This window comes from Perca fluviatilis, chromosome 4, assembly GCF_010015445.1.
Source record: "Perca fluviatilis chromosome 4, GENO_Pfluv_1.0, whole genome shotgun sequence".
NCBI classification, from domain to species: domain Eukaryota; kingdom Metazoa; phylum Chordata; class Actinopteri; order Perciformes; family Percidae; genus Perca; species Perca fluviatilis.
The window spans coordinates 37,320,704-37,339,784 of record NC_053115.1 but is presented as its reverse complement, the minus strand read 5'-3'; the positions used below and the strand labels follow the sequence as shown (position 1 = coordinate 37,339,784).

Genomic DNA, 19,081 nt, shown 5'->3' with positions numbered 1-19,081 from the left:
TCACAAATAAGCATGTTACTGTATATTCAAAAGAGCTGACTTATTTCTTTATACCCTTTTATATTGCACTTGATGCATAGGATCCAAAAGGTCATCAATGACTGAATTATCCCCATCAATTTTTATACAACACTGCATATATATCAGTCCTTCCAGAAAAATGCGGAGTTTTTTTGTGATTGTTGCGGGCAAAAATCCTTGATTATGCAGCACGTTTTCTTAAAAAATGCGATGGAATATGCGGGATATTTATGCGATGAAATTGCGGGAACTTGCAAAAACTGCGGTTTGATGAAAAAGAGAAAAGAAAAGTGACTGCCCCAACACCAAGCCCAATGAGAAGGGCGTGTGTGTGTGGCTTTATAAGACAGATGTGTGCATGTGTGTCAGGGAGATTCATGGTGAGCTGATGATGGAGATCCATCGAGAAGTTTGGGGAAGCGGAGGCAGGGGGGCCTCAAACGGGACCAACGCTACGCCACAGACACTGGTCAGGTAAGAGTGATAGTTTGAGCAACTATGACAAGAAGTTATTTTTTTATAAAAGTTACCAGCGGTAGCTTAAAAGACCAAATGGATTGGATGAATTGATTTTGTTTTTACTTATCAAGATAAAAAACATAATTGACATTACTCTCTATTACTGATAATCACTTGGTAGCAGCCCAGGACATTTGTAGGTCACCTGATTGCGAATTGTTGTCCTTGAGCTGCGAAGCTTGGTGCAGCAAACCGCTCACTTTCCATCCAAAATGAATGGAGGCAGAATGAGACACTTAGTGGAAGCTGGGGCTTCAGTCTGAAGCACTGTGAGCAAGCAAATCCTGATGAATGAGCAGTTTGCTTGCACACGGCTCACAAGGGTTTGTTTGCAACACAGTTGATTTGCATTCGTTTAGTACTGAGGATGAATACTCCAACTTAAAAGGGGACTGTGCTGGTGGGTTTGCATGATTTAATGACAAATTGTGTACACTTCACATTAATGTCAACTATTGTGAATAGCTGTGAATGAACCTTGCCCAGACCCACTCTCAGTTACAACTGAGAAGGGTCTGGTGACAACCAGGCTAATAATTGCTGTGTACTAATGCAGCAGTGACTGTTTTGAAAGTCCTTGTTAATGCTATTTAAAAGGGTCTTATCTTTATTTTTTTTATTTTCCCATGCATTGGTGTCGAAGTTACTAATGTGGTCAAGAATCTTTGAAATGGTTCCAGTATTGAGCGAGAACGCTGTTACCGGCAGCCGTGAACCCGGCTGCATTGTAACCCTATGGAGGAAATGTTCAGCGTCAGTTTCTGTCCACTAAAAGTGCCGTTTTTGCCGCTGACAGGCTCCGATTATTATTCTAAGTGTCTGACAACATTATGGAAAGGATCCCTTCGGAGATAGACCTTTTTGTTAGAAAGTAAGATCCTTTTTGTTTAACTTGAAACAGCCTAGAAATTGCCATCGCCAAACCCACCATGTAAATAACAATAATGACTCCATGTTAATAATCCGTACTTTTAGCGTGTATAGAGACAGCGTATTTCCACATGTAAATGGGTGAATTAAGGGTTTATTTCAACCAAACCAGAGTGGCGATTGTTGGACCAGAGGAAAGACGAACCAAGACGGCTTTTGATAGTTAGATTTTGTTTCTGTCGACTTTAAATGAAGCGTGTTCTACCCTGATAAAATTATTGTTCTTTGTTTGTTTGGTTTTTCAAAATGGAGTCATATTGTTTCACCGCGGCCGACTGCAGCGGTGTTGCCAGGTACTGGACCAATTTCAAAGATTGTTTGATCATGCCATCAGTCACCAAAACTGGGTCCAGGGTGAAAAAAAGCATAGTTACCCTAATTTAAGAAGGCTTTATGTTTCAAAGCTGATCGATTTCAAAAATGAAATCACCAGAAAACAATTACTGCTAGAAAATCTATTGCCAAGTGTACACAACCTGTAACGATTTGGCTATAACGTTCAAAACTGCTACAATCACAAATCACAAGTACTTTTTGGTTCGACACCGATAGACAGAAAGTGTGCTAGCTGTGTGTTCTTTACCTGTAAAAGGATGACTTCTCAGTGCTGCAGTGGGCTCCTTGTGCTCATGGCGGAGAAAGGAAGAAAGAAAGAATGGGCTGCTCAGCTCTCTTTGCCTGTGGGAGAAGAAAGCAGGATGGATGTGATTTTTGATGTAAATGCAGGAGCCGCCGAGGGGTCGAGGTGGAGCATTGATATGCAGCCTGAGGTCTGGCAGTGCCCCGTTCTCCACACCTCGACGTTGACCTTACGACCTCGCCGTGGAAATCATTTGGCAGTGGCTCTGACCTCTGGCTGTATGCACGGAGACGGCTGAATCACAACGGAGGAATCTTTCCCCAATATAGCCACTCAACAACTTTCTGCTGCTTCCATTTACATACAGCATCAAGGACTCGCCAAACAGCCAGAAGAACCCTGACAACATGTGGGGTTAAATCTGTGTTCATTAGGGGTGACCCCGAACAGTCGATGCTTCCACGGAAAGAGCCTGATTCAAATACCAGTCTCACAGTCTTTAGTTCTGAACTGGACGTAAAGCCCAGTTCAGAACTAAAGACAAGATGAGTGTAAACTTACAGCTACTTGCAACTGGCCGGTCTGCAGCGTTCTGAAAGCTGCCAGTCTACACCAATGAGATCAGACGGTGTATCATCTGCATAGCAACGACTCTTTGTACTTGTAAATACAGCAGGCCTGCTCGAGTTCTTTCGGGGAATGATTGGAAAGATTTAAAAGCAATATATTGACAGATTTACTCTCTAACTGGGGCGTTTTGGGAACAACTGGTGGAATTTCTGTATACGAAGTAGAGATGTTCCGATACTGGTATCGGTATCGGCTCCGATACTGCCTAAAACACTGGTATCGGGAAGTACTGCAGTTTATGCACCGATCAGGTACGATGTAATAAAGCCCTATAGAAAATCTACGTTAAAGTAGTTTATTTATAAGTTAAGTTAATAAAAGAAAGTTCTGTGGCATTCATTGTTTGTGTTTACTCATGTTTCACAAAGAGTTTAACCTGAGCCAGACTCACAACAAAGATAGAAATAATATCACATCCATACAGGTAGTATACAATTGTTAAAAAATAATAAAATATATGACACACTGGTATCGGATCGGTACTCGGTATTGGACGACACACAAGTTCAGGTATCGGGAAGCAAAAAAATGGTATCGGGCCATCTTTAATACGAAGTACACGCGCTGACAAGTTTTGGAAGGCAGTGCTGGCCTGCTAACAAAAGCTAACATTTTCATTTACAGTTTGCATCGACGCTTGTATTTCTTTCAAAAATCTACTGTACAGGGCTCATGTAAATCCCAATAAATATGACCTTGTAACATCTAATAGTAATCAATCATTTCCATCTCAAACACAAACAGGTGGCAGTCTATCGAGTGGATTGGATTACAAAGCAATTATATCTCTAGTCTAATAGTGCAACAACAAAAAACATACATCTGCGTATAGGAATCCTTTAATCCTTTATAAAATCTGCCCTAAGGTGTTGCCGGGTTGGCTCAGTGGGCACATATATTGAGAGGCTTATGCCTCAACGCAGCGGTCCATGCATGTCTTCCCCCTCTCTCTCCCCTTTCTCACCTAGCTGTCCTGTCAAATTAAAAGGCGGAAATGCCCAAAAAATAATCTTAACCTTATTTTTAAAAGAAAAAAAGAAAGAAAACATTGACAACATGCCTGCCTCTCCATAGCACCTGTGAAATAAAGTCGTCCGACCAGTGAACGATGCTGAAACACTCGCCCACGGTTGAACCTGCTGACCCCTGGCCAACCGTATGCTGTGGTTAGGCTTGGAGGACATGTTTACCAATTCAAAATGTCTTTTTTTTCTTTAAAGATTATTTTTTTAGGCCTTTATTTCCGACAGGACAGCTAAGACTTGAAAGGGGAGAGATGACATGCAGCAAAGGGCCGCAGGTCAGAGTTGAACCCGTGGGCGCTGCGTCAAGGACTGAGCCTCTTTATATGGGCGTGCGCTCTACCAAGTGAGCTACCCAGGCGCCCCCAATTCAAATGTCTTGTCGCACTGAATGCTTGCTCTTGGGGGAATTACTGGAATTGTTTGGTCTTTGTAAATTATATGTAGTGTGGTCTAGACCTACTCTATCTGTAAAGTGTCTTGAAATAACTCATTATGAATTGATACTATAAATAAAATTGAACTGAAATCAATTGACAATCTACATAAAACATTTTGACTAAAATGTAAAACTGCTGCTCAACTGTGGCCCTAAACGATATATTTTCTCCACATCTGACCTATGAAGTCAACTGTGAAGCATTGTTTTGGGTGATAATAAAATCTTAAAAAAAAAAATCTCTGAACATGGAATCAAATTGCTCAGTTATCTTTTACAAAGCTGTCACTTTAACTAAACTACCTAAAATTCCAAGTGTAATGTGTGTATACGTGATGGCGTGTAGTGTTGGGGTCTGGGGCTGAAGGCAGCTTCTACACAGCACGCCAAACAGGATAAGGTATGTATGTCAGGGGACAGAAATGACGCGCAACCATGCAACGCCATTACGTCTGCATGTCGGACGAGCCGGGGAGAAAGCAGTGCTTGGAGAGAGGGACACGACTCTATTGAATTATACATGAAGCCGATGGAACCAAATCGACTGTGCGAGCCATTGTTGTGGCATGAATAAATGGTGCATAATTGATACAGGCTCTCTTACATTGTGTGTCCCTGTTCGCAAATCTCCATGTGGAGTTATGATGCAAAGCAGGTCAGGGGATCTGAGGGATACAGTGTCACTGATCTAATGATGCACACGGTTAATGCTTTATGCTAATATGCAACGCTGGCTCCAACGCGCTTTCATGTATCAATGCAAATTACCACTGGTACAAACTACGAGAAAAGATGCCGTTCCCTTTAAGCTGGGGGATATTTGCACGTGATATCAGCTCCCTCTGAGCGTTACATGCTTAGAGTGTCAAAACTGGACTCACAGCACGTATTTCCACACCACATCTCAATATTCTTGGACAATTATGTAGATTACTTGGTGCAATTATTTATCAGTTACATGTGCAATATCTGGTATTTATTCACTGCTGCTACTTTTATTCACACTGCACTTTATGTATGTACTGTATGTTGACACTGTACTTTTTTATGTTCATATTGCACTACATTAGAATGTGTGGAATCCATTGTTTTAGAAACACTCTTTTTAACCTAATCTCACTTTACTTCTCACCGATTCTTGAAACTTTGCCAAAAACATGTCCCACCAAGAAAAGTGCTCATTCTGTTGGAAATGAATAACATTTTCATGAATAAAAAGAATCAAGGTTATAATCAGGGGGTCCTTTGCACATATGTAAGGTTCTTTTATAGGTTTATTTATTTTATTTTTTATTTAATGATTATTTGCTGGCCCATTACCTACAAAACCAGTTCTATCAGTTGTACCTCGCATAAGAGATAATCATTTCAACTTGATTAAAAAAACAAAGTAATAATTTAATTGAATAATATCTTTACCACATGAAATAGTACATTCTTATAAGTTTTAAAAACTAAAAACAGTGAGTTTTTAACAATATTTACTATTATTTTGTGGTTGCTCAAAATGCGTCCCACATATTCGTCACCACCGTCAGATATTTACAAAAAGCAATAAAATCAGGCAACTACAAGGTCAACTACATTCCTGAGGACCCCATTTTCAAACCTTCAGCTCTACTGCATGCTTCAAGATCACTCAAGCTCCCTTAAATTTGCTATTTTCTCTTAAACTTGTTCATATTTTTGGACACTGCTACTGTCGCAGCCATAACATGTCAACACCGTCTCTTTTGTATACAATTTTTTAGATTTGATTACGATATAAATGTATACTTTTTAAGAAGAGGTCTGAAGTAGCTAGCAATAGAGGGGAAACAAGATGGCTAATGTGAACAACTCATGCATATCATGTGAAAGAGTAGGTTTTTGTCACCACCGTCAGACGTCACCACCGTCAGGTTTTCGTGAATATCCTCACGGCTGTGGTTCAACCTCGAGGTTGCGGCCGAACCACAGCCATGAGCCCGTATTTATTGTGATCAAAAATTATATTCTAGCCTCCGTTAAGGACTATTTGGAGGTTTTTGTCACCACCATCAGACTGTACGTCACAGAAAACCTGACGGTGGTGACAAAAACCTACTCTTTCACATGATATGCATGCTCAGGATTGTTATTTTTTTGGACCCAATAGTTAAATTAAGTTGTTAAGCAAGAAGCCATCTTGTGTGGTATACATTTTGGAATTGTTTGTTGTAATGAGGCCACTGTCACCAGATTAGTGTCACCACCGTCAGTTCTAAAGTCACCACCATCAGAGGGAGTTTAATTTGTTTTAAATGAATATGCTTACAATATGTTTCTTCAGTGCTGTTGAGTTATTAAAGTAATAGTTTTTTCTATTTAGGCTTAAAGGAAACGTAAAGGAACAAAAGTGAATATTCAACATTTAACAGCATATATGTGTACTAAGAATGCAAGATAATGATTTAAAAACTCTAAATACATATTAGACCAAATAAATAAAAAATAATTTGCTTTTTATTGTGTCTGACGGTGTTGATGAAAAAAAAGTAATAGCTGTAAAAACGCCTATTTTATGAAAAAAATACAAAATTGGGAGGTGACACCGGTACATTGTTGAACAGCCAAGACCTTGGTCTATAATGATATACCTTCAGATGTTGTAATTTAACCAACTTTTGGCAAAGTTTCAAGAATCAGTGTTTTACTTAAAGGGTAATTTCATTTTGTTTTCAACCTGAACCCTATTTTCCTATGGTTTTGTGTGCAAGTGACTGATTGGAACAACAATCTCGGAAATTGGTTAGTATAAGGCATGAACGCTGTAACCGGCAGCCAAAACACCGGGCTGCAATGTAATCCTATGGAGCAAATGTGCATCGTCAATTTCCGTCCACTAAAAGTTCTGTTTTTGCCACTGACAGGCTCAGATTATTATTCTAAGTGTCTGACAACATTATGGAAAGGATCCCTACAGCGGTAAGCCTTTTTAAAACCTCTTTGAGACCTTTCTGTTCAACCAGAAACAGCTCTTAGATCACAAGCGTTAAACCCACCAGACCATTCAAAAAAGCAATACTTTTAGCATGTATGGAGCAAATATATTGTCACATGTAAATAGGTAAACTATGTGTTTATTTCCACCAAAACTAGAGTTGTGATGGTTGGGAAAGTGGAAAGACAACCCAAAACGGCTTTTCATAGTTTAATTTAGTTTACTTTGAATGAAGTGTATTTTACGATGCTAAAATTACTGTTTATTTACATGGAGTCTGGTGGCTTCAGCGAACGCAATGTTGCGGATGTTTTTATGTTTAAAAAAGGATCTTACTCTTTAACAGAAAGGTCGATCTCCTTAGAAATCCTTTCCATAAATGTTGTCAGACACTTAGAATATTAATCTGAGCCTGTCAGTGGCAAAACGAGTACTTTAGTGAAGGTAAATTCAAGCTGCACATTTGCCCTATTAACTTACATTGTAGCTTGTTTCATGGCTGCCGACTGCAGCGATGTCACTTAAAGCTATAGTGCATAGTTTCTGGGGAAAGGTGTCGGACGACACAATCTTCTGAGAAATACAGAGAGAGTTGTGTGGAGCTGACAGTCTTAATTAGCTTTGTAGCAACTTATTTGGCAACGGCTTGAATGTAACGGACGTTCTCTAATATCAAAAAGTTACGGACTAAAGCTTCAATAATGGACCAATGTCAAAGATTGTTGTTCCAATCAGTCACTTGCACACAATGACATCATAGGGGTCCAGGTTGAGAAAAATGGTAGTTACCCTTTAACGTTTATTTCTTACTGTAGCTATGTTACTTTATGTTACTTTATCCACTTATTGACTCGCTCTTCTCTTCCTCTTATTTTACCTTGAATTTTAATGTGAGCAACTGCAACTAAACTTTTTCCCTGAGGGGATCAATAAAGTGTTCAGAGTCAAGAAAAACCTGACGAAAATACTTGCACCAGCCCTCTGAAATCCATATCTGTCATCAAATGAGTAAAATGCAATGGTAGGATTGTTCAGAAGGCTGGTTGCAATAACACATGTGTTTTACGGCTCTGAGCAGGTGTTTGTTTCCAGTTCACTGACAGCTCAGAGGAGGAGGAACTTTTTTGCCTTCTGGACAGATGGCTGCCATTAGAGCGGGGAGAAATCATGGGGAGCTTCCTTAACAGCACCATTGAGAAACGGGCTACGAAATCATTCGGTAAATTAATAAAATCCAGCTGGTCACTCCAACCCCTGACAGTTCCCTGCACCTCAGCCTCTGAACATACATTAAGCGAAGCCGAATGAATGATTAAACTTTATCAAGCCAGCGAGGACAGATATAGACACAAAGTAGTAGTATCAGTAGTATCAGTAGTATGGAGTATGAAACGGTATGAAAGTCGTTTCATTCCGCGGTACGCTAGGCCAGGCTGAGCCTTTGAACAGGCTCTTTAAAGCGCAGGGCAAAAAAAGATAAATAAAAAGAACTCACGCCACTAATGCAAATGAAAAATACAACTTAATGAGCTTTGCATTTTTTGTTCGTTTACTGTAGGATGCTGAAAATTGAAGAAACTGAAACTTAATTTCTTACATCTTTATGTGAAAGAAGCAAATACAACAAACACTAATTATGAACTGAAATATCCAATCTCATGTATATAACATGTTAGAACTGACATACAAGACTGTCAAAGAGAGACGGGTATCTCTCTGGCCAGTCAGTCGCTGCTCTCCCTCGCCTCTGCCTGCTCCTGCTCCGTGGCCGGTGTGTGTGTGTGTGTGTGTGTGTGTGTGTGTGTGTGTGTGTGTGTGAGTGACAGCCCGGTAAGCGTGCTTGTTGAGTTACGCCTGCAATCACTTGTGGAGCTTTGTAACTCCGAAAAAGGCAGACAAACGTCGATGAAATAAACGCTTCTTGTCCGCGAGTCTCCTGAGAGAGCTCCAGCCAGCTCACAGCGGGGTCTGCGAAGGGGGACAGGGCCGACGGGCAAGCCAGCGACCCCCGGCAGGCACGTCAGATTGTGGTGCTCCTGAACTCCCGACACCATCGAAAAAAATTGGTAATTAGCCATAAACTTTCATAACACTGCCCATAATCAAACTCTACATAGTTGATTTCTCGCAGAAAAAAAGTCTCAGAAGTGAATTTAGTGACAAATTAGCAGACCAATATTGTAAAAAGTTTCCAGTTGTTGGCCACAACGGCAAGTTAGTGCAGATTTTGCTTTTGTTTGCATACTGGATACTACATGATACATTTTTACTAAATCAGTCCGCACTGCTAGTATAGTATGTGGTTTCGAAAATGGCCACTGATCGACATTTCTTTACCGTTTTCCGACAATTTATAGACCAATCAAGTAATCGATTAATCGAGATATTAGTTGCAGCCCTAACCTAAAACAAATATATACAATATAACTGTTTAACAGTAAGAAAAGAAGGCTGTATGGTTAAGTGCAGGCTGTGCAAAAATGATGAGGGATGTGCAAAAGTTCAGACTGTATAGGATGTACAATGGCCAGGTATATAGTCCAGGATGCTCGTTAATGTAGGAATATGTAGTGTCTAGAGGGAGGGGGGAGGTTAAGAGTCTGTATCAGTGGGGGTCCCGAGCCTTGTTAATGCCGGGGAGTTTTTGAGGCGTGATTTTTTTAGTCCTGATGGACCGCAGACCTCCTGCCAGAGGAGAGTCAGTTTAAAAAATGCATAGAACATACAGTGTCTCGATACAACATCCCGCTAAGCCCTAGGTATGGATGTGTTAAATCCATTCACCTTCACTGCTACACTAATATATCCACTGTGGTTTTTGCAATATCCCTTCATTTGCTTCTGGTGGTGTCCTTGTTGCTTATTACAGATATCTGTATGTATCCTTTCACTTCGTTATTCATTCCTTTGGAGACAAAGGGCCTTTTGCATCATCAGGTAAGCTCTGTCGAGGTCGTAATATCACACAATGCCCAGTTCGTGCTTGCTTGCGAGGTGGAAGGGTGGGTCCTGAAACACAGGGGTTTTTATGCGGGGGAGCGGTGTTCATGTTCCGGAAGATGTTAGGGGAATACACAAGACTTTCACCCAAGGAAACGGGTGTTCACGTCCCGGGAGTACTACTTAAGGCGACCGGGACCAAAACGACAATCGTTTTTTCTAATCTTAACTAGGGATGCACCGAATCCATATTTTTGGGGTTCGGCTGAATAGCGAATCCACTGGTTAAGATTCTGTCGAATCCGAAACCTACTCCCATCCCTAGTCCATTAACTGCAAAGCCTGACACATGAAAAAATAACCAGAAAATTCAATTTTTTGGGAATTTAGATGTTTATTAAACCTTCTTACAAAATCCCCCCAAAAAATCTTGCCATATGTATCTTGGTTAATGATATATTTTTTGTATCATGTTTGATACATTGGGCATTTTGGGCAATGTTTTGCTCACAACAATGTTCATTTTAAGTGCAAAAATCTGTTGTTTTTGGGACCTCAACTTCCATGCTTGTATGGGCTACACCTTCATCTTGATAGTCTTCCTCATCACTGCTATTTGAACTTCCATTATCATGCATAGACTTAGGAGTCTATTCCTCCTCCTCCTCATCATCTTCCCCTAATTGCTCCATGTCACTTGAATTGCCATCTACGATCATGCTGATGACATTTTCAATACACAAATTCTTCTTCTAGTCTTTTTGACATCTAAAAATACACAAATTGGTGGACATAGAATAGCGATTATGTTATTGTTATTTTGAAAATACCCAAAATGTATTTTAAGATGGAATTTTAGTCATTAATTACTTTAATTAAATCATCAAAATAGTGTGTGTTTGTATAGTGGTAGGCATGATGTAGATTACATTACAAAAATGTGACTTGAAAGTTCAGGGATAAAGAACCTAAATACCTGCAGTATCAGATTTGATACACACATTTTTAACACGATTTAACTGTAATATAAATAATGAATTTTTAAGTAATTATGCATTGTTTCAATAAACAAGATGTTTATTTAAAAAAATGAGTAATAATATAAATGTTATTCTTACCATAACTATATGAAAATTAGCAACTTGTTCCCTGCCAAAAGTGTGTGGAGGATTTAATGATGGCAGCCATTTTGAAAAGGTAAAAAAAGAATCCCTTCCACTGCTTGTAGTGGAATGATAATCCACTAGAGGGCAAAATACATGTATCAGATTATATACAACAGGTGTTTAAGGAAATTACTGATCTACTTGATGAGATAGAGGTTTCACAAACTTGCGTAGCAAATATGATACAAATGGCACAGTAAACACATTAATGAAGTAAACAAAGTCCACAGCCTCTAAAATAGTTAAAGTGCCCATATTATGAAAAAAAAACTTTTTATGGTATTTGGGGTGTTCTTTTGTGTCTCTGGTGCTTCCACACACATACAAACTTTGAAAAAAATCCATCCATGCTGTTTTGAATGAGATACGGTTTCTGAATGTGTCCTGCCTTCAGTCTCCTAGTGAGCTGTTCAAAATCGGCTCGGAATGTGACGTCACAATCCGAAACGAGGTGGCTAACCACAACCGTTAGCTCGTAGCGTTAGCATGCTAACGCTAATGCTAACACTAGCATGGTACCTCGTTCTCAATAGCAAAGCACTGCTACAACACACACAAGTTCACCATAATCTACAAAAGAACTACTTACATGTGCTCCCTCATTTAGAAGTCTCCCAGCTAATCCTGCCTTGTAACTGACTGAAGTTGGAGAAACAGCCTTTCTTTTACTGTCTCTAGAGTTAGCTATCTGACATGATTTACATCTGAGCTACTGAGCATGTGCGAGTGCAATCAAAGATAGTACAGAAGAAGAAGAAGAAGAAGAAGAAGAAGAAAAGAGGTCTCACTCTGTAGCTAAAACAGAAACCAGGTGAAAAGAGGATCTACAGCAGTGAGAGAGAGCTGTGCAGTACAACTAAAATATGGTGTTTTTTGAAAATTAAACCATGTAAACCTATTCTGGTACAACCTTAAAATACAATTATGAACCTGAAAATGAGTATAATATGGGCGCTTTAAATGTGTAACCGAGGGTTTCTTATATCGTCTAGACTCGGGTTTGGCTTCCAATGCCAGAACCAAGACGGCACTGCACGTCTCATTTTATTCCACCCCAACACAGTCAACCGTCAGAAAATACAACACTTTATTCACTTCTGTTCTTCCCGTCACAATAAAAGCTCTAAGTTTACTGTAACTTCCTCTTAACCAATGAAATAACACAATAAAATACCGTACAAATGTATCAACTTAATGTTGAATTCACACGCTCTTTTCACATCGTAGGAAAGCACATCGCTATCGCCAGATGAGTGACAATTTTGTTTGGGATATTTTCACTAACCAGTGTATGATGCATACACAGTAAAAAGAAATGGACAATGTGACGCCGTAGTTTTCTACGGAGACCAGTGAAGTCTATTAGAAGCACTTTTCCGGAGAGGGCTGAGCGTTACTGCGCAGTTGCAAACTGAGCTTGCCGACGTAGATGTGACGTGAGCAACTGAAAGTTGGAAGTCTTCTGGTAGCTGTGCCAAGAGAAATCTCAATCATTCCCAATCTTACAGAGACGGAGAGTGTAGGTATATGTAAGGAGATAAAATGGGCACAGGCTAATTATTGCTAACTAACATGCTAGTTAACATTAGTAATTAAACTAATGTAAGTCCAAACTGCCTGCCAGCTTCTCCTGTACTATACGGTAATTCCTCTACTATGAGACAGTAAGTCCCATGGTTATGATACAATCGTTAGCCTATTTTTACAAAAACGTCTGCTACAGAGCCATAACGTGAGATACAAGGTAATGGAGCCTGTTATACATTGTCGTGTTTCTTTAGAGATAAACAATGGACAAATAGAGTCTTTAAACGTTTCAGATGTAAAGTTATTCGCTGTGGCAATGGGATGCTAACTGCACCTGATGGCTTATTAGCATCAAAATGGCTCCATGGGAGGTACGCTTTGTGGAGGCTGGCTTACTCCCTTGGCATGATGAAGGCATGTTGGGTGGGTGAAATTAGAAAGCTAACGTTATCTAACGAGCAGCAGTCGCTCCGCTCCCACTGTAGGGAAACTCAGAGAGAACAGCTGACAGCCCGGGAGAGACTGTCCGGTTAACAAGTTTTTAGCTGTGACTGGCCTTCCTTTGCCGTACTTTGGGTTGCTGTGTTTTGGCTGCTGCCTGTGGATTCCTTTATGTGTGGCTCGTATTCTTTCATGCACAGGTGTTTCGGCAGCAGCGATGTAGTGTGTCGTTTGGGGTCCTCGCCGCCGCGGGACAGGTCGGCATTGCGACTTGGGCGTGTGGCTCGGCTTGGGTCGCTTTCTTTTGGCTGTGGATGCTGCCGGGCGGTGCGTTTCTGCTCGCGAGTTCCATTTTCACTTTCTCATAGCCTACTGCATTGAACGGTCCACCTACATTATGTCGACCAGCGTAGCGCGCGGACTGCAGGCGTAGGGTTCGGTTGGAAAAAATGCTACGGTTCGGCAGAAACCGAACACCGTCAAAAAGCCCAATATTCGGCCGAATCCAAACCCGAATCCTGGATTTGGTGCATCCCTGATCTTAACTAGTCGTTTTGCCAAAACTTAACCGTCGTTGTGGCAGGACATTCGACCTTTTTTGGCTAAACTCAACTGCAACGGTTGCTAGGGGTGTTGATATTAATCGATGGCATCGGGCCTGCGTACCTGGACAATTCTGCATCGATGCAGAGACAGACCATAATCGATTATTGCCTACTGAGGTTACTTGTTACTTGATTTTCGTTTGCTGCGTTTTTTAGTATGTGTCTGTTGTCTGCTGTGTTCAGACTCCGCTACGTTCAGGAAGTGTCTTTTTTTTTTTTAAGAGCAGATACAATACAAATGGGAGATCATACAAATTATATATTGAGGAGGTGACGCATCGTGATATTGAATCAATTCGATTCGTTGACAGGATAATCGCAATCTAAATCGTGAGACCAGTGAAGATTCACACCCCTAACGGTCGCTAGAAGGACCTTAGCCTCACGGTGCTCGGTACCCGGTTCACAGTCACCTTTTCTCAGCTAGACTTAACTGTAAAGACCTCTAAACTTAACTGTCACGTGGCCGGCCGGGTAAACTCTGTCACGTGACCGGCCGGGCAATATATCATCCTGTTCATGAGAATGTGCTGTGTCCAACTGTGAGATGAATGATTTCTTTGATTTAAAGAACTTATGAAACTGATTGATTCATTGATTCATTGATTCATTGATTGAGTGTTGGATTAAAAGCCAATTGTACATAAAGAGTCCAATTATAAAGAGAAATTCACTGTGCCCAAGTTAGAAGTTTGGTGGAGGGGATGGAGCTAAGAGCTCTTTTTTTCTTTCATCATACAGTGTGTATGATACACATTTAAACATTTTTACAGCATGTCCATGTTCACATTGTGAAACGCCCTGCACACAGATGGAAAACCCACGTACTGTGGGTGATTTTAACTATTTCTGGCTGACCTTTAGGGAAGCAACACTGGCATATGATGGATACTGATATTGCCCAACATTTCAAACAATCTCCTTTCCAAAGCCTGCACAAAGAAACTGATGCCCTATGCCGCAACACTGGGGAGTTCAGCCAGGTGTGATTTCAATCAGTGAATACAAAAGCTCTAAGGTGGCGGGTGTCTCACACCTCAGTAATTAAAAAGGAAAAATTAGATTTATAATTTCAGATGTGTTATTTTTTTTTTATTTGAAGCCATTTATTACCACACTAGCTGCATGAAATTGCTTTTTGGCAACTTGGGGAAAACTCTACAACAAGTTAACAAACACCATAACTCTGACACAGCCTATAACCTTATAAACTCCCACATCCAGAGCAACATTAGCATTCCTGGCCGCCTGTCTCAGTTTCTTTACCAGCTTAACCACACTCATTAGTTTGTATGTCTTCCGTTTAATGCGGTACAGTAGGTTTATCACAGCTACCCTCTGGGGGTGGACCAGAGTGAAAACCGAACCTAAATTTTTTTTAAAACCAAAACAAATAGGTAAATAGGCTGAAAACCTCTGAAGAGCCAAATTCTCTATGGGTTTGGCACTGCAGAAAAGCCTTTTCAAATTCCATCATTAGATGTTAGCTTTAAGTATATCTCATTTGCTATGATCACAATTTTTCTTTTATCTTCTCTATGGTGACCGAGTAGTTCTATGTGGTATACCTAAAGCCCGGTTCACACCAAAGAGTCACGTTGGCCTTTTTTTGGCCGATTCATGTTGAATCGGCGCCGGCCATTGGATGATAATCAGATGGACTGGTTGTTCAGCTCGAAAACGTAGGTTTCCACGATTAGAATATCTATTTTTGCACATGTCCATAATATGGCAAATGTACAACGAGATATGCTCGATGGTGTTTTAACCCTTGTGTTGATTTCGGGTCAAATTGACCCGTTTTCAATTTTTGTGTTATATCATAAAATATGGGACGTAGAAATAAGTGCTGAAAATGTGTAGAAGAAAAATTTAACAATTTAAAAAGCAAAAACAAACTGAAAAAAAAGGCGTCAAAAACTTTGAAAAAAGGTGTTTTTTTCAACGTTGACGGGAAGACAACACAAGGGTTAAGCCCCCAACATCAACGTCAAGGCACCTAAACCCTAACCTTAACCCTAACCATTGCCTAATCTTAGTGCTTTTCAGGCAGCGCTACCTGGAAGACGACGTTGGGGGCTTAAAACGCCAAACAACACGAGATATACATAACTCCTTGTGTTGGTATATTTATTTCAACACTTAAACTAAACTAATGTTAATAAACAATTTTCCTAATTTAATATAAAGACCGTAATAGACCTTGTCACTACCCAAAGTGAGAAGAGTGCAGATTTGAGTAGCGCATGCTCAGATTTAAAAGGTTTACGGCATAACGTGTCATACCCGATGTTAGCCGAGTCAGACCGGCTCTGGTCGAGTGCAAATGTGAGTTGCGCATGCTCAGATTTAAACTGTTTACGGCATAACGTGTCTTACTGAAATTTGTGAAATCTGTAAAATAATAAACTTTTCTCTTTACATACAATAACAGAAGATGGAAATCATTTCGAAAAGTTTTAGCTATCTATGATTATTTGGTTGCTAACGTTGGCTCAAAACGCCATTCAAGTGACAGCCTTTGTTGTGTCTGATTGCTAACTTGTAGCTAGCAGTCATTTCAAAAACGTTTTAGCTCTCTATGATTGTTAGATTGCTAACGTTAGCTCAAAACGCCATTCAAGTGACAGCCAATGTGTTTGATTGCTAACTTGTAGCTAGCAGTCATTTCAAAAACGTTTTAGCTATCTATGATTGTTTGATTGCTAACGTTAGCTAAAAACGCCATTAGCATCTAGTAGGCTACTTGATTGCTAACGTTAGCTCAAACCGCCGTTAGCATCTTGGAGGTTACTTGTCGCAAAGTGACGCATGCGCAACTCACATCTGCACTCGTCGCAAAGTGACGCATGCGCAACTCAAATCTGCACTCTACTCACTTTGGGTAGTGACAGACCTCCCTCTCTCCTCTCTCTAAACAATTACCCCCCTAGCAAGCAAGCTAGCTTGCCAGCCAGCCGGCCTCTAAAATGTAACAACTTAATATTTCATTAACACACTCTTGTCACATCGTAGGAAAGCACACTGCTATCACCAGATGAGTGACAATTTTGTTTGGCTCATTTTCTGCAACCAGTGTGCGATCAAAGCATTTGGTGGGTGGGGTGGAATTAGTAAGCTAACGTTAGCCAACTAGCCAGCAGCCGGCCTTTTGGGTTTGGTCCCTCCGCTCTGCTTCCCACCGTAGGGAGAATTTTTCCCCGAGAGAAAGGATTACAGCCCGGGAGATAGACAGTCTGGTTGGCCATCTCCCGGTGTCCGAAATAAAATGTATTCGGGATCATTTTATTTCTATAGTTTGTAGCGGACTTTACAAGCGGACTTCTCTATTGGCTGTTGAAACAGGTGATGTCCCTATACGTTCTACAGAGATGGGAGTAAGTCACACATGGGCAAGTCACAAGCAAGTCTCAAGTCTTAACCTTCAAGTCTCAAGCAAGTCCAAGTCATTTTTTGTGACAATCAAGCAAGTCAAGTCAAGTCATAGCTTTGGTCAAGCAAGTCAAGTCAAGTCATACAAAAGTTTCCATTTTTAAACAAGCTAAAGACAGTGATTATGAACTACTGGAGTTTTATTTGCATTTTTTACTCAATATTCAAAAGACATTGCGTTCACATACATCTGAAGAGTTTAAAGGGGTGATAGAATGCAAAACCGATTTTACCTTGTCATAGTTGAATAATGACAGTTTAGTGGGTAACTAGGACATACATAGAACCTCTAAATCCCATTGACACCTCTTTTCTCTGCAAATCTCACTATTTGAAACTGCCTCTGAAAACGGGCGAATCTCAACGAGCCCCATAGTTGATGTCAACTACTGCGGCTCCTCCTCATTTGGCTCTAGTCTGTGTTTGTCACGCCCCAACATTTGCATAGGCTACACAACTGACCTGAGATCAGTTAGTCTTCTGAATCTAGGTCGTGCAGATCTCAGAAATTTTATACATTGTTCATATGCTATTTTACCATTAAATTCACTTCTGAGACTTTTTTATGCGAGAAATCAACTATGTAGAGGTCAAATATGGGCCGTTTTACGAAAATTGATGTCTAATTGCAAATTTTGTCCGACTGTGTGTTGGACTTCAGAGGCCGGTGCTGCCTGTGTTGCTGCCTCGCCGCCCGGCCTGCGTCCCTTCACAGACCCCGGCCTGCTGTGAGCTTAATTGAGCTCCGTTAAGTCTGGCAGCCCACGGCACTTCATACCCGCGCAAAGTCACCGTTTTGGGCTAATGAACTACGAAATGCCGCTGCTCTGACAGAGCTCCAGGGCCTGCAACTCCCCTCTTCCTGCTAGCTAAATGCCCGGTGTATGCGAGTGAAAGCGCGGTCAGCGAGCTTGTTACGCCAGCATTCTCTTACCACAGGTTCCACTTACTCTTTTAATGTGTGTAATTATAATGTGTTGAGTTATTTAAACAAACGATTGGGGAAATAAACGCCGCTTGTCCGTGAGTCTCATTGATCGAGCCTGCGGCTGGATAGAGCTATATCAATGAGAGCTAGCTAGCTAGCCTCCTCTTAGAATTCCTCTGGAATTCACAAAAATTCATTAACTTGAAATCGGACACCGTTGTTAGCTTAATAAAAAATTTTGTTAGATGTTGTATAAGTGGTGTGACGAAATTCAAACTGTAAATATACTCGAATTACGACCAAAAATGAAGCTAACTAGCCGCAATCTGTACACATAGGATTGAAGGGACAGTCGCAGCTAACGAAACCCTTACAGCTCACAAATATTCATTAACTTGAAATCGGACAATCGTGATACGCTTTTTATAAGACATTTAGGTATATGTTGTATAGCTAAGTGGCGTGACATGTGTGTAGTAACATGTGGTAAGAGATTGCTGGTGTAACAAGTTCGCTGACCGGGCCTCACGCGGGCCATTTAGCTAGCAGGAAGAGAGGAGACGCAGGCCCTGGAACTCTGTCAGGGCAGCGGCGTTTGGTAGCTAGTCCATCAGCCCAAACGGTGACTTTGCGCGGGGTATGAGGTGCTGTGGGCTGCCAGCGTGCGGAGCTCAATCGAGCTCAAAGCAGGCCGGGGTCTGTGGAGGACAGCAGGCCGGGCGGCGAGGCAGCAACACAGGCAGCTGAACTCCGACACACAGTTTTACCAAATTTGCAATTAGCCATCCATTTTCGGAAAACGGCCCATATTTGAGCTTTATATAGATGGTTTCTCGCATAAAAAGTCTCAGAAGTGAATTTGGTAAGGAAACATTGCAGTGTCTGGAATATGAGATTCTGTCGTCGTTTTAATGTGTGTGTATTGGGGATTCGCTTCAA

The 19,081-nt window shown here is 40.9% G+C and overlaps 1 protein-coding gene across 1 annotated transcript in view; it reads right to left on the bottom strand.

The window, feature by feature from the left end:
• The window catches only part of fhit (fragile histidine triad diadenosine triphosphatase), a 423,256-nt gene that overhangs the window by 395,533 nt on the left and 8,642 nt on the right, over positions 1-19,081 (bottom strand). Inside the window, exon 2 of the mRNA XM_039799117.1 lies at positions 2,054-2,148. The gene's annotated coding sequence lies outside the window, so the exon portion shown is untranslated. The remainder of the gene's footprint in view (positions 1-2,053; positions 2,149-19,081) is intronic.